General features: G+C 47.3%; 1 protein-coding gene across 2 annotated transcripts in view; it reads right to left on the bottom strand.

Annotated features, from left to right (window-relative positions):
• Positions 1–13,242, bottom strand: part of LOC142740868 (nucleoside hydrolase-like) — a 38,845-nt gene that overhangs the window by 14,324 nt on the left and 11,279 nt on the right. The window lies entirely within an intron of this gene.

Raw genomic sequence — 13,242 nt, 5'->3', positions numbered from 1 at the left:
ATATTGATTAACTTTTATTAACTTTATTTTAGGAGAGAATTGAAAATAAGCAGCTATTCCAGCATTGATTTTCACGTTATAAATTTACGCCGTTTACTATGCAGCGTAAATAACATGTTAACTTTATTCTATGGGTCGGCACGATTACAGGGATACCAAATGTGTAAAGGTTTTATATGTTTTTTCTACGTTTGCACAATAAAAACCCTTTTAGAAAAAAATTACTCGTTTTTGCATCGCCGCATTCCAAGAGGCGTAATTTTTTTATTTTTCCGTCGATGTGGCCGTACGTGGGATTGATTTTTGCGGGACAATGTGTAGTTTTCATTAGTACTATTTTGGGGTACATAGGACTTATAGATGAACTTTTATTTTATTTTTTATGGGGGGAATGGGAGAAAAGAGAGAATTTTGCCGTTGTTTTTTGCGTTTTCTTTGGACGCCGTTCATCCGGCGGTTTAATTAATGTGTTCATTTTATTGGTCAAGTTGTTACGATCGCGGGGATACCATATATGTGTATGTGTGATTTGTTTTGACCGTTTTATTAAATAAAACCACTTTTTGGGGCAAAAAAGTAGTTTTATTTGACTTTGACTGTAATTTTTTTTATTTTTTTTTTCACAAACTTTATTTAACGGTTTTACTTTTTTTTTTTTAGTCCCACCAGGGGACTTCACTATGCGATATGCCGATCGCATATATAATGCTTTGGTATACTTCGTATACCAAAGCATTATTGCCTGTCAGTGTAAAACTGACAGGCAACCTGTTAGGTCATGCCTCTGGCATCGCCTAACAGGCAGATGCTGAAGACAGACCTGGGGGTCTTTGTTAGACCCCCGGCTGTCATGGAAACCCGACGGCGACCCGCGATTTGTTTGCGGGGGCGCCGATCGGGAGACAGAGGGAGTTCCCCCCTCTGTCAAACACATTAAATGCCGCTGTCACTGTTGACAGCGGCATTTAATGGGTTAAACTGCCGGAATCAGCGCGTGCTTCGATTCCGGCAGTTGCAGCAGGAGCCAGGCTGTGTATAACAGCCGTGCTCCTGCCGCTGATCGCGTGGGTAAACTGTCAGTACCCGCGCGATCACAGGACGGATATATCCGTCCTCCTGCGCGAACTAGCAGCTGCTGAGGACGGATATATCCGTCCTTCGGCGTTAAGGGGTTAAAGGGGGTTCTCCCCAAAAGACACGTATGGCATACCACTAATCTTTCGGGAGAAAAGGGGTTCCCAATCAAATTTAGAGAGGTTACGGAAACAGCAGAGCAAATTTTTATCCTCAGGTGCTGTGCTGCTTCGCATTACCCACAGAACATGCCACATACGCGAGGTTTGACTACACAGTATAGCTTAACTACACAGGTATAAATTAATTGTCACATGGGCTCAAATGTAATGCTTTACAAAAATACACAGGAACATTTGACTTTGCACCAAAAGGTTAACACTCTATGAAGAATGCTGCACATAAAAAACAAAAAACAAGAGCATACATACACGAGGCTGGGATAGGCATAGACTTTAGAAGTCAGTTATACCAATCCAGGTACCATTTTTTTTTTGGATTTTTTTTTAAACAGATTGCCGATCCAAGGTTTAAAAAACAAAATTGTGGCAACAAAGTATACAAGGTACATACGTTTATTGTAATAGAATATCAGCTGTTATTATATTACAATGAACGTATGTACTTTGTTTTATTTTTGAAACATTGAATTGGCAATCACTTAAAAAAAATCCAGCACCACTTTTGCCACCAAGTGACAGCGCTGGGTAAATCAATACTTTCCAGTACATCCCTCATGACAGCACTACAGGAGGTTGCCCTATTGACCTCTGTAGGGACAGGAAGACAGAGAGGTTAAAAGGCCCCTCCCACCACCCACTTGCCAGTGTTCTTCCTGTCCCCACAGGGTCAGGAGCAGAGAGACGTCGCTCCTGTATTACTGCAGGAAAGAAACTCGGGCAGGGGGCAAGATCGGGGGGTCCGTGCACTCCCCCTTCTCTGCTCCCTAAAGCCCAGGCTAACACCCCTCGAACGAGGGGTCCCTTAGCTCCCACCCTGAGACACCTACCGGAGGAATCCTAGGCAGGGTTCGGGTAGTGTGTGGGGGCTGGGGATTCCCAAGCAGGCTTCGGCCTGGCCGCGGACCAGGCGGGGACCGGCAGCTCCATAGACGTGGACGCACCGGCAGGGATCCTCGCTGTGCCGCATAGCAAGCCTCAGTCGCCGGCTATGGCAGCTGCACTACAAGGAAAGAACGAATAGCCGACCGGAAATGACGTCGGGCTACTTCCGGTCCGCGGCCATCTTGGAAGGCGGGAAATTCAAAAACGCCCGCATTTAAAGGGACACACACAGGTATGTAGTTAGAGCTGATAACTCTAACTTGGATTATTTTTGTGGATTGCATATTGCATTGCCTGTTATCTGGAGTTCCATCAGGACGAGAAAGTTCCATACCGCGACAGGTATGTCCCAGGGTCACGTGAGTCTCACCCTTGAGGTAAGGGTTATGACTCCTTACGTATGTACACCATACTTTAGCTACCTTCTGTTTTCTCTAGGATAAAGATTCCTCTCAGAGACAAACTGATAAAAAGAAGGTTAAAAAATGTGCGACTTGTGCAAAAAAATTGCCAGAGTCACATAGGAAACAATTGTGTCAGGATTGTATTGCAAAAATACTAAAGGAGGAACAACCAACGTTCATGTCTGAACTTAGGTCTATGATTCGTGAAGAAGTGGGTCAGTCAGTAGCCTCCCTCGCCCCTCCTCAAGAAACTCCCTCCCACTTCCGGGCAAAAAGACCACGGATGGAAGTGGATAAAAAATATTGTCTTCCCTCTCAGGGGTCTGACTCGGAGCAGGAGTGTTATTACCTATCGGAGGGTGAGTTAGAAGAAGGAGAGGAACTCTTGCCTTCAACTTCTTCCACTCGAGAAAAAAAATTTCTTCTCTTCCGAGATGTCTGATACCTTAATTCAAGCAATACGGGAAACCATGGATATTGCCGAAGAAGACCAACCACATACCATCCAAGACGAGATGTTTGGAGGTCTAACGGAAAAGAAAACAAAAAGGATTTTCCGGTAAACGAAAATCTCAAAAGAATGGTGACAACTGAATGGGAAGATTCAGAAAAAAGGCTCTTCATTTCAAGAGATTTTAAAAACAGACTTCTCTTTGATCCAGAAGACACTAAATCTTGGGATGAGATCCCAAAAGTAGATGTCGCAGTAGCCAGGGTTGCTAAAAAAAACGCAATCCCATTTGAAGATTCCTCGCAGTTGAAGGACGCCATGGACCGAAAGGCAGACGGGCTACTGAAAAGAGCGTGCAAATCTTCCTCTGCTTTGATCTCGACTAATATCGCGGCCACATCAGTAGCAAGAGCAATGTTTATATGGTTAAACCAGCTGGAGACCCATTTGATGATGAAGACATCACAACAAGATCTATTAGAATCTCTACCCTTACTAAAAATGGCAACCGGATTCTTGGTAGACGCTTCAGCGGAATCTATTAGATTTGCTGCCAGGAATGGGGCTCTCTCAAATGCTGCTAGAAGAGCATTATGGCTCAAAATGTGGTCAGGAGATACGAAGTCCAAGAACAAATTGTGTTCTATCCCGTTTACAGGGTCTCTGATGTTCAGTCCTCTCCTCGATAACATGCTGGAGAATGCAGCAGATAGGAAAAAGGGGTTTCCTGAAGAGAAACCAAAAAAAACCCCTCAGTTTGGGAGGTTTCGCCAACAGAGGGATCCTACCTTACAGAACTACAGCGGGAAAGGGAAGTCCGGTCGCTGGAGTTACCCCAAAGGAAAAAGGGGTCGAGGATATCTCCTTAACCCAAATAATTCTTTCCAGCCCTCAAAGCAATGACGCCAAGAGCATAGGAGGAAGACTCCTACAATTTTATCCCAAATGGTCGAGAATAACCCAGAACCCCTGGGTTCTAAAGATCATAGAAGAAGGGTACAAAATAGAATTTTCCTCCATTCCTCCAGAGAAATTTCTAATAACCCAGTACCAAGCATCCTTATCCAGGACGTCCAGAAACTACTCAAATTGAGAGCCATTTCTCCAGTTCCCCACAACGAAATATGCAAAGGCCACTATTCAAAGATCTTCTTAGTCAAAAAACCAAACGGTTCCTACAGGACAATAATCAACCTGAAGGTCCTAAACAAATGGGTGAAATATCGAAAATTCAAGATGGAGTCTATCAGATCGACTATTCCTCTAATAAGTGAAGAGGCATCAATGTGTACGATCGATTTAAAGGATGCGTATTATCACGTTCCTATCCACCCCGTGTACCAGAGATTCCTCAGATTCGCAATTCAGGACGGTCCTTCCATTCTCCACTTCCAGTTTGTCTGCCTCCCTTTCGGCATTTCCTCCGCCCCCAGAATTTTTACAAAAATTATGGCAGAGATCATGGCATTCATAAGAAGTCAGGGTATAGTAATTATACCATATCTAGACGACTTCATGTTGACGGCAGATACTCCGTCTATCTTAGACAGTCATCGGTCACAGGTTCTTTCCCTACTACAGGAATTGGGATGGATAATCAACTTTCAGAAGTCGAGTCTTCCTCCCCAAAAACAGAAGGTCTTCTTAGGAGTACTGCTAGACTCCTCCCTTCAACATTCCTTCCTCCCAAGAGAGAAACAGATACTCCTACTGGCAGAAGTAAGGAAATTTTGGGGGAAAGACGCCTGTTCCATAAGGGAATGTATGCGGATGTTGGGAATGATGACGTCTTGCATCCAATCTATTCCATGGAGTCAATTTCACTCCAGACCCTTACAGAATCTGATCTTGTCCCAGTGTGATCAAAAACAGAACTCCCTGAATTCAAGAATTCAAATTTCCGAGACTGAAATCATCCCTCCTGTGGTGGCTCTGCACAAACAACATAGACAAGGGAGTCCCCTGGAGAACTTCTCCTTATGTAGTGATTACCACAGATGCCAGCAAACATGGCTGGGGGTCGGTAATCCAAGACCAGCACTTTCAGGGCACATGGCCTGTTCAAATGAAGATGATGTCCTCAAACTTCAGAGAACTAAAAGCCGTATGGGAGACACTTATAAAAGCTTCACCCATCACAAAAGGGAAGCATATAAGAATTTTATCGGACAACATGACAGCGGTGTCCTTTCTTCGCCATCAAGGGGGAACAAGACACACGCTTCTTCAGGCCCTCTCTACACAAATTTTCAGTTGGGCAGAAGAAAATGTCGTATCAGTCTCTGCAGTCCACCAGCAGATTTCCTGAGTCGGGAAAAAGTAGACCCTGGAGAATGGTCGCTAAACAGGGAAGTCTTTCTGTCCGTAACCCGAAGGTGGGGTTATCCACAAATAGACCCGTTTGCCACGAGGAAAAACTCCAAAGTAGACATTCTTCTCCCTAAGGGTATGTGCACACACACTAATTACGTCCGTAATTGACGGACGTATTTCGGCCGCAAGTACCGGACCGAACTCAGTGCAGGGAGCCGGGCTCCTAGCATCATAGTTATGTACGATGCTAGGAGTCCCTGCCTCTCTGCAGGACAACTGTCCCGTACTGTAATCATGTTTTCAGTACGGAACAGTAGTTCCACGGAGAGGCAGGGACTCCTAGCATCGTACATAACTATGATGCTAGGAGCCCGGCTCCCTGCACTGAGTTCGGTCCGGTACTTGCGGCCGAAATATGTCCGTCAATTACGGACGTAATTAGTGTGTGTGCACATACCATAAATCTCAGAGACAACCCATTGGGAGTAGATGCATTGTCCCAACCCTGGGGCATGGATCTGGCCTATGCCTTTCCTCCGTTTCCTCTAATACCAATGGTATTAAGAAAAATCCAGGAAGATTTGATAAAGCTCATCATTATTCTTCCCTATTGGCCAAAAAGAAGTTGGTTTCCAATCGTAAAATACCTAGCGTTGGAAGACCCTATCATGCTCCCAGTCAGAGAGAATCTTCTCTCCCAGGGTCCCTTATTCTTTCAGGGAATAGAAACTCTGAAATTATCAGCCTAGATTCTGAAAGGCAGATCTTGAGGAACCACGGTCTGTCAGATGAGGTAATTTCAACTATCTTATCAAGTCATAAAGAAGTTACCTCAAAAATCTATCAAAAAATTTGGATGAAATTCTGTTCCTGGTATGGAGACCCAGGACCAGACCCCTTTTCTCCCAACATCGCGAAAATCCTAGATTTTTTACAATCGGGATTCAAAAAAGGGCTTAGTCCTAGTACCTTAAAAGTACAGATTTCAGCCTTAGGAAATTTTTTTAATACTCCCCTGGCTGAACATCGGTGGATCAGAAGATTCACTCAAGCGGTCTCTAAACTGAAACCTTCCCTAAAGAAATCAGTTCCTACCTGGGATTTGAATGTGGTGTTAACGACTCTTTGTGAGCCCCCCTTTGAGCCGCTCGACACAATTAGTATGCACTTTTTAACTCTAAAAGCTGCATTCTTAGTCGCTATTACTTCAGCAAGAAGGATTGGAGAAATCCAATCTCTGTCAGTCATAGAACCGTACCTAAAAGTACAAGAGGATAAGATCATCCTAAAGCTGGATCCCTCCTTTATTCCAAAAGGTATCTACTGCTTTCCATAGAGAACAAGAAATAATTCTACCTTCCTTTTATCCAGATCCAAAAAACCAACAAGAAGAAAAATTCCATTGCCTGGATGTCAGGCGAACAATTCTTCAGTATCTGGATAGAACCTCCTCCTGGAGACAAGATAAAAATCTATTTGTCCTCTTTGGGGGAAAGAATAGAGGAAAGAAAGCCTCAAAAGGCTCTCTAGCGAGATGGGTAAAAACTACCATACAAGAAGCCCACAAGTCCCAAGGACTATGTGCCCCACAAGGCATCAGAGCCCATTCGAGGGCAGTTTCGGCATCCTGGGCAGAAAGAAGAGAAGCCTCTATGGACCAAATCTGCAGAGCTGCCACTTGGTAAAACCATCATACGTTTTGCAAACATTATAGGCTCGATGTTCTGTCCGATACGGATTTAAGTTTTGGACGGAAAGTCCTTCAATCCGTAGTCCCGCCCTGAGCATTATAATCTGGTATTGCTCCTGTAGTGCTGTCATGAGGGATGTACTGGAAAATAGGAATTAGACCTACCGGTAATTGTATTTCCAGGAATCCATCATGACAGCACCCTTACATTCCCTCCCTTATTGAAATTCTGATTTGTGCAATTAACATGTCAGTTATTATCCCTAGAAATAAAATAGGGTTGCATCCATCCTGGTGTAGTAATTGAAAAACACTGGCAAGTGGGTGGTGGGAGGGGCCTTTTAACCTCTCTGTCTTCCTGTCCCTACAGAGGTCAATAGGGCAACCTCCTGTAGTGCTGTCATGATGGATTCCTGGAAATACAATTACCGGTAGGTCTAATTCCTATTTTTTTTTCCTTCTTCATTATTGCTACTGACCGTGCCCCCCGAACAGATCCCTAGCTGCAGTCTCTTTCCATCGATAGGCAAACTGGGACGTTGTGCTCTAGGCACAACACCACAAGGTTAGCATAACCGCTTACCCAGTGACCCCACTTGTATGAAACAACATGAGATGATGCAGAGGCGTAGCTAGGTTCTCCTGCACCCGGGGCAAAGATTCAGTTTGGCGCCCCCCCCCCAACTTATTTCCCGACATCGCCTTCCCCCTCTCCGTGTTTTCTTTCCCTACCAATCAATGAGGTGTAATTTTTTTTCACTATTTTTTTTATGTAACGTGAGTATAAAAGCATTTCTACATTTTACAAGCGATATAGTTCTATAATGTAATTAACATAATAATAAATTAAAAGAAAATAAATTAAAGAGGCCACACACAGCCCCCCTTGTAGATAGCGCCACACACAGCCCGCTTCCCCCCTAGTAGATAGCGCCACACTCCCACCCCTTGTACTTAGCGCCACACTGTGAACAGACCGGTGAGTGGTAGCCTACCTCTACCACTCTCCGCTCTGCCTGGTGTGACTTACCGGAGAAGCCAAGGAGGTCATGCGGCGCAGGCAGCGGCGGAGTTCCTTCTGACTAGGGTTGGTGACAGCCAGGGCCGGCCTTCACTTGGATGGCGCCCTGTGCGGGACTCGCTATTGCCGCCCCCTACACAAACCAAAAATTAACCACATATATGGACATGATGGAACATATATACTGTACATACATAAAGATAGATATTTAGACATACAGGCAAATATACATACACACATCTGGAATATATACAAACAGGTAAATATATAGACGTACAAACACACACAGATAAATACACAGACAGGAACATATACAAATACATAAAAGGCACAAATATACAAGCACAAAGACACATTCACAAACAGACCCATATATACCCACACAGGCACATATGTACACAGCACAGATAATGTAGTAGATGTTACCTGCAGTCCTATGTAACACCACAGATAACACAGTGATAACTCTCTGAGTACTGATAATGTAGTTGTGTCCCCTGCAGTCCTATGTAACACCACAGATAACACATTGTGCTAAATTACAATCTCAGCTCTGCTACACAGTACAGATAATGTAATAGATGTTACCTGCGGTTCTATGTAACACTACAGATAGCATCAGGGGCGTAACTAGGAAAGACTGGGCCCCATAGCAAACTTTTGACTGGGGCACCCCCTCCCCTGGGTGTCACACAACCCCCCCCCCTTGTAGATAGTGCCTTTTTTTCCGCCCCCCCTGTAGATATCTACAGTGGGGGCTGTATGGCGTTATCTACAGGGGGGACTGTATGGCGTTATCTACACGGGGGGCTGTATGGCGTTATCTACACGGGGGGCTGTATGGCGTTATCTACACGGGGGGCTGTATGGCGTTATCTACACGGGGGGCTGTATGGCGTTATCTACACGGGGGGCTGTATGGCGTTATCTACACGGGGGCTGTATGGCGTTATCTACAGGGGGGCTGTATGGCGTTATCTACAGGGGGGCTGTATGGCGTTATCTACAGGGGGGCTGTATGGCGTTCCCTACAGGGGGGGCTGTATGGCGTTCTCTATAGGGGGGGGCTTATTGGCGTTCCCTACAGGGGGGGCTGTATAGCGTTCCCTGCAGGGGGGAGGCTGTACGGCGTTCTCTACAGGGGGGCTGTATGGCGTTCCCGACAAGGGGGGGCAGTATGGCGTTCCCTGCAGGGGGGGCTGTATGGCGTTCCCTGCAGGGGGGGCTGTATGGCGTTCCCTACAGGGGGGGCTGTATGGCGTTCCCTACAGGGGGGGCTGTATGGCGTTCCCTACAGGGGGGGCTGTATGGCGTTCCCTACAGGGGGGGCTGTATGGCGTTCCCTGCAGGGGGGCTGTATGGTGTTCCCTGCAGGGGGGGCTGTATGGCGCCACAGCCCCCCTTGTAGAGAACGCCATACAGCCCCCCTGTAGAGAACACCATACTGCCCCCCCCCCCTGTAGAGAACGCCATACAGCGTCCCCCCTCCGAAAAAATCCGACCTACACTTTGTCCTACAAAAGACATGTATCCCCTCTCCACAGGATCTCCACAGGATAGGGGATACATGTGTGATCGCTGGCAGCGATAGGGAGAACGGGGGACTGAAATTCCCCCAAGTTCTCCATGACTAACCTCTGACTTCCGGCGTCTGTGTCGGCAGCTCAATATAAATGAAAGGAGCGCCGGTCACGCATGCGCACAAGCGCGACCGGCGCTCCATTCATTTCTACGGAGAAGCCGACACAGACGCCGGAAGTCAGAGGTTAGTCATGGAGAACTTGGGGGAATTTCAGTCCCCCGTTCTCCCTATCGCTGCCAGCGATCACACATGTATCCCCTGTCCTGTGCATAGGGGATACATGTCTTCTGTTTAATGGCAGAGCGGGGAGATACCTCCCTGCTCTGCCGTAGTGTTCAGTGGCGTTGCGCTGTAGCAGCTATAGCAGCTGCTAGCGGAGCCTCCGGCCATGTGGGGGCCGTGCCGGCGGGCGACCCGGGCCCCCTTATGCCGCGGGCACCGTAGCAGCCGCTACGGCGGTAGTTACGCCACTGGATAGCACACTGATAACTCTGAGTACTGATAATGTAGTTGTGTCCCCTGCAGTCCTATGTAAAATCACAGATAACATTGTGCTAAATTACAATCTCAGCTCTGCTACACAGTACAGATAATGTAGTAGATATAAGAGACAAACACATGCAAGTACACAGACAGACACACACACACAACAGACAGACAGACACACATTACACACAGACACTCACCAGGTCTACTTGCTGACAGGTCAGGACGGGCTGTGTGTGGGCGGAGCTTCCTTTCTACTTCTCGGCAGAGCACAGGCAGATGCAGGGAGGCTGCAGCACAGGAGTGGACCTGTCCCCTGACCTGAGTTCATCTGACCTCATGTCACTGACGTGAGGTCAGGTGACAGGTCAGGTGACTGGACTGGTCCACTCCATGGCTGTCACAGACCCCAGTCAGAACGCCCTATATTTCCTGGCTCTTCCTAAGCTGCTGCAGGTGTCCGACATATGGGGCGCCTGTCAGCAGCGATGAGCTGCTCTCCGGCGACCCCCCTTCCCTTGCGCCCGGGGCAAATGCCCCGCCTGCCCCCCCCCCTAGCTACGCCCCTGAGATGATGCACTATGTGCGCCGGGCATTCTCTTTTTTACACATTTAGTCATGGCCATATTACGGCTCCATTTTGTAAGGAGCCATGATAGAGATGTCACAGAGGTACATGAGCCTTCTACTATATGCCTCCAATTTTAGATGGAGACAAAGCTTTTTTCTGTTGGATCCAGTACGCCATACGTACAGAGGTATACTCCTCTAGAATATATCTGTACATACAGCCCCCGACAAAGCCTTTGCAGCAGCACAGGGAGGCTGTGCAGCTCTCTACAATGAAGCCGTACAGTTTCCATGGACTTCTGTATAAATTCCTTTCAAACGGCTCTGCTGTGTGCATAAGCCCTTATCCTGATCACACTAACACTAAAGTGGGTTTTAGGCCTCATTTACACGAGCGTGTGCGTTTTGCGCACGCAAAAAAACGCAGCGTTTTGCCTGCGCAAAAGGCACTTGACAGCTCCGTGTGTCATCAGTGTATGATGCGCGACTGCGTGATTTTCGTGCAGATGAGGCTAGTCGACGTCAGTCACTGTCCAGGGTGCTGAAAGAGTTAACTGATCGGCAGTAACTCTTTCAGCACCCTCGACAGTGAATTCCGATCACCATATCGAGTAACCTATTTAAAAAAAAAGAGGTTCGGGGGCGTGGCCTAGCAGCGCATGTGAGAAGAAGCAGGATCCGGAGCTCCCGCTGCCATTATCCTTAAACTATATCCTGCAGTTGTTAATTTGAACGGTGAATCACGTAACACGAGAGGAGAAGTGGTGGAGAACCCGGGGACGATATTTTGGAACAAAACCGACGCTCATAATGACCCGATCCCGGAAGTCAAAGGCGGCAGAGGATGAGGAGCTGAAGAAGCAAGATGGTGCCGACGCGGGCTCCTTCACGGAGCGCAGAGATGTGAGAGGGGCGGTAGCATCGAGGTTAGAGCGCTTCGCCCGGCACGCACCTACGAAGCCTGCAGTAATCAGGGGGCAGATGAGTAGTAGGGAGAGGATGGCGGAGGGTTCAGGCTCCGGGTCCCGGTTTGAGCCACTGAGGACGCAGATGGAGTCGGATGAGGAGGAAAATGGAGAAGGGGTGCCGGATAACCACGCAGACGGATCGGAAGGAGGCATACATGACAAGGCAGTGCCTGGACCCACCTTGGCAGACGTTTTTTTGGCGGTAAGCCAGTGCAATTCCACTCTAGCCAAACTTACCTGTCAGGTGGGGGGGATCAAAGAGGACATTTCTATTATACGACATGACCTGCAGAAGGTGTCTGAACGTACAACGGCGGTGGAGGGTCGGGTCTGTGAGCTGGAAGACAGAATGCTGCCCATGCGGAGAGATGTGAATGCAACGGCTGTGGATGTAAATTACCTTTTGTCCAAAACGGACTACTTGGAGAACCGTTTGCGCCGAAATAATGTGAGGATGGTGGGGATACCGGAGAAAGTGGAAGGGGCCCATCCAGATTCTTATTTTGAAAAATGGCTGCTAGAAGTGTTTGGCAAAGAATCCTTGACGCCATTGTTTGCAGTGGAAAGAGCACATAGAGTTCCCACTCGACCTGGCCCACCTGGAAGGCCGCCCAGGCCAGTTTTGGTGAAATTGCTCCATTACAAAGACCGAGATCTGATTCTTAGGCAAGCCCAGGAACGCCAAGATATTAGTGTGAACGGGGCGAAAGTCTCCTTTTATCCAGATTTATCAGCTGAGATTCAGAAGCGACGACTACAGTTCCTGGATATAAAAAAACGGCTGAGGAGTCTTCGAGTCCAATACTCCATGTTGTATCCAGCGAAGCTGCGGGTGGTGGCGCTGGGGACTGTCCAATTCTTTGAAAGCCCAAAAGATGTGCTCAGATGGCTGGACAGTCATGAGGATCGTCTTCGTCAGGAGAGGGAAGAAGCTAATGTGCGCACCTGAGATGGAAGGTTCCTGATGGGACTGTTGCTGGTGGGGGGAGAGGAGAAAGAAATGCGGTTGTGCGTTGAAATGTTGAGTTGTTGGAGGGGAGTTGAAATCCTTTTCTTTTAGAAATGGGGAAGGAAGGGGGGGGGAATACTGGAAGGTTGACCGTGATATGATTATTTGAAATGTGAAGATAACATGTATATGCTGTATTCTGGTGGCGGGAGGATCGGAGCTTCTGAAGTACAATGCATAGAATATTTTACATGTATTTATACATTGTGAATAAGGTGCTGAAATGTCCTGATAAGGGCGAATTGTTCGCCTGCCCTGGCCCTCTTAGGAGGGTAAGTTTATGGCAAGGTGGGGAGTTGAGGGATATAAAAAGGGGGAAGGGGATGTGTTGCGGGGGGGGGGTGGGAGGTTAAAGCGTGCCGTATTCAGAAGTGTATTATACTATATGGTATATCTCAATGTCAAATCCAAGCCTTGATTAGATGGGGGGAAGGGTAAATTTTATGTCCTGGAATGTCAGGGGTATGGGGGAGGCTACAAAACGCAGGGCTATTTTTGATTCATTGAAAAGACAGTCTGCTGGGGTGATGGGATTGCAGGAGACTCACCTGACCAAAGACACGGCCCATCAGGCGCATAGAACCTGGATTAGACACAGTTTCCACTCTTT

This window comes from Rhinoderma darwinii, chromosome 2 (assembly GCF_050947455.1).
Source record: "Rhinoderma darwinii isolate aRhiDar2 chromosome 2, aRhiDar2.hap1, whole genome shotgun sequence".
Taxonomy (NCBI): Eukaryota; Metazoa; Chordata; class Amphibia; order Anura; family Rhinodermatidae; genus Rhinoderma; species Rhinoderma darwinii.
The sequence above is the reverse complement of the archived record's forward strand: the minus strand, read 5'-3'. Positions and strand labels throughout refer to the sequence as shown.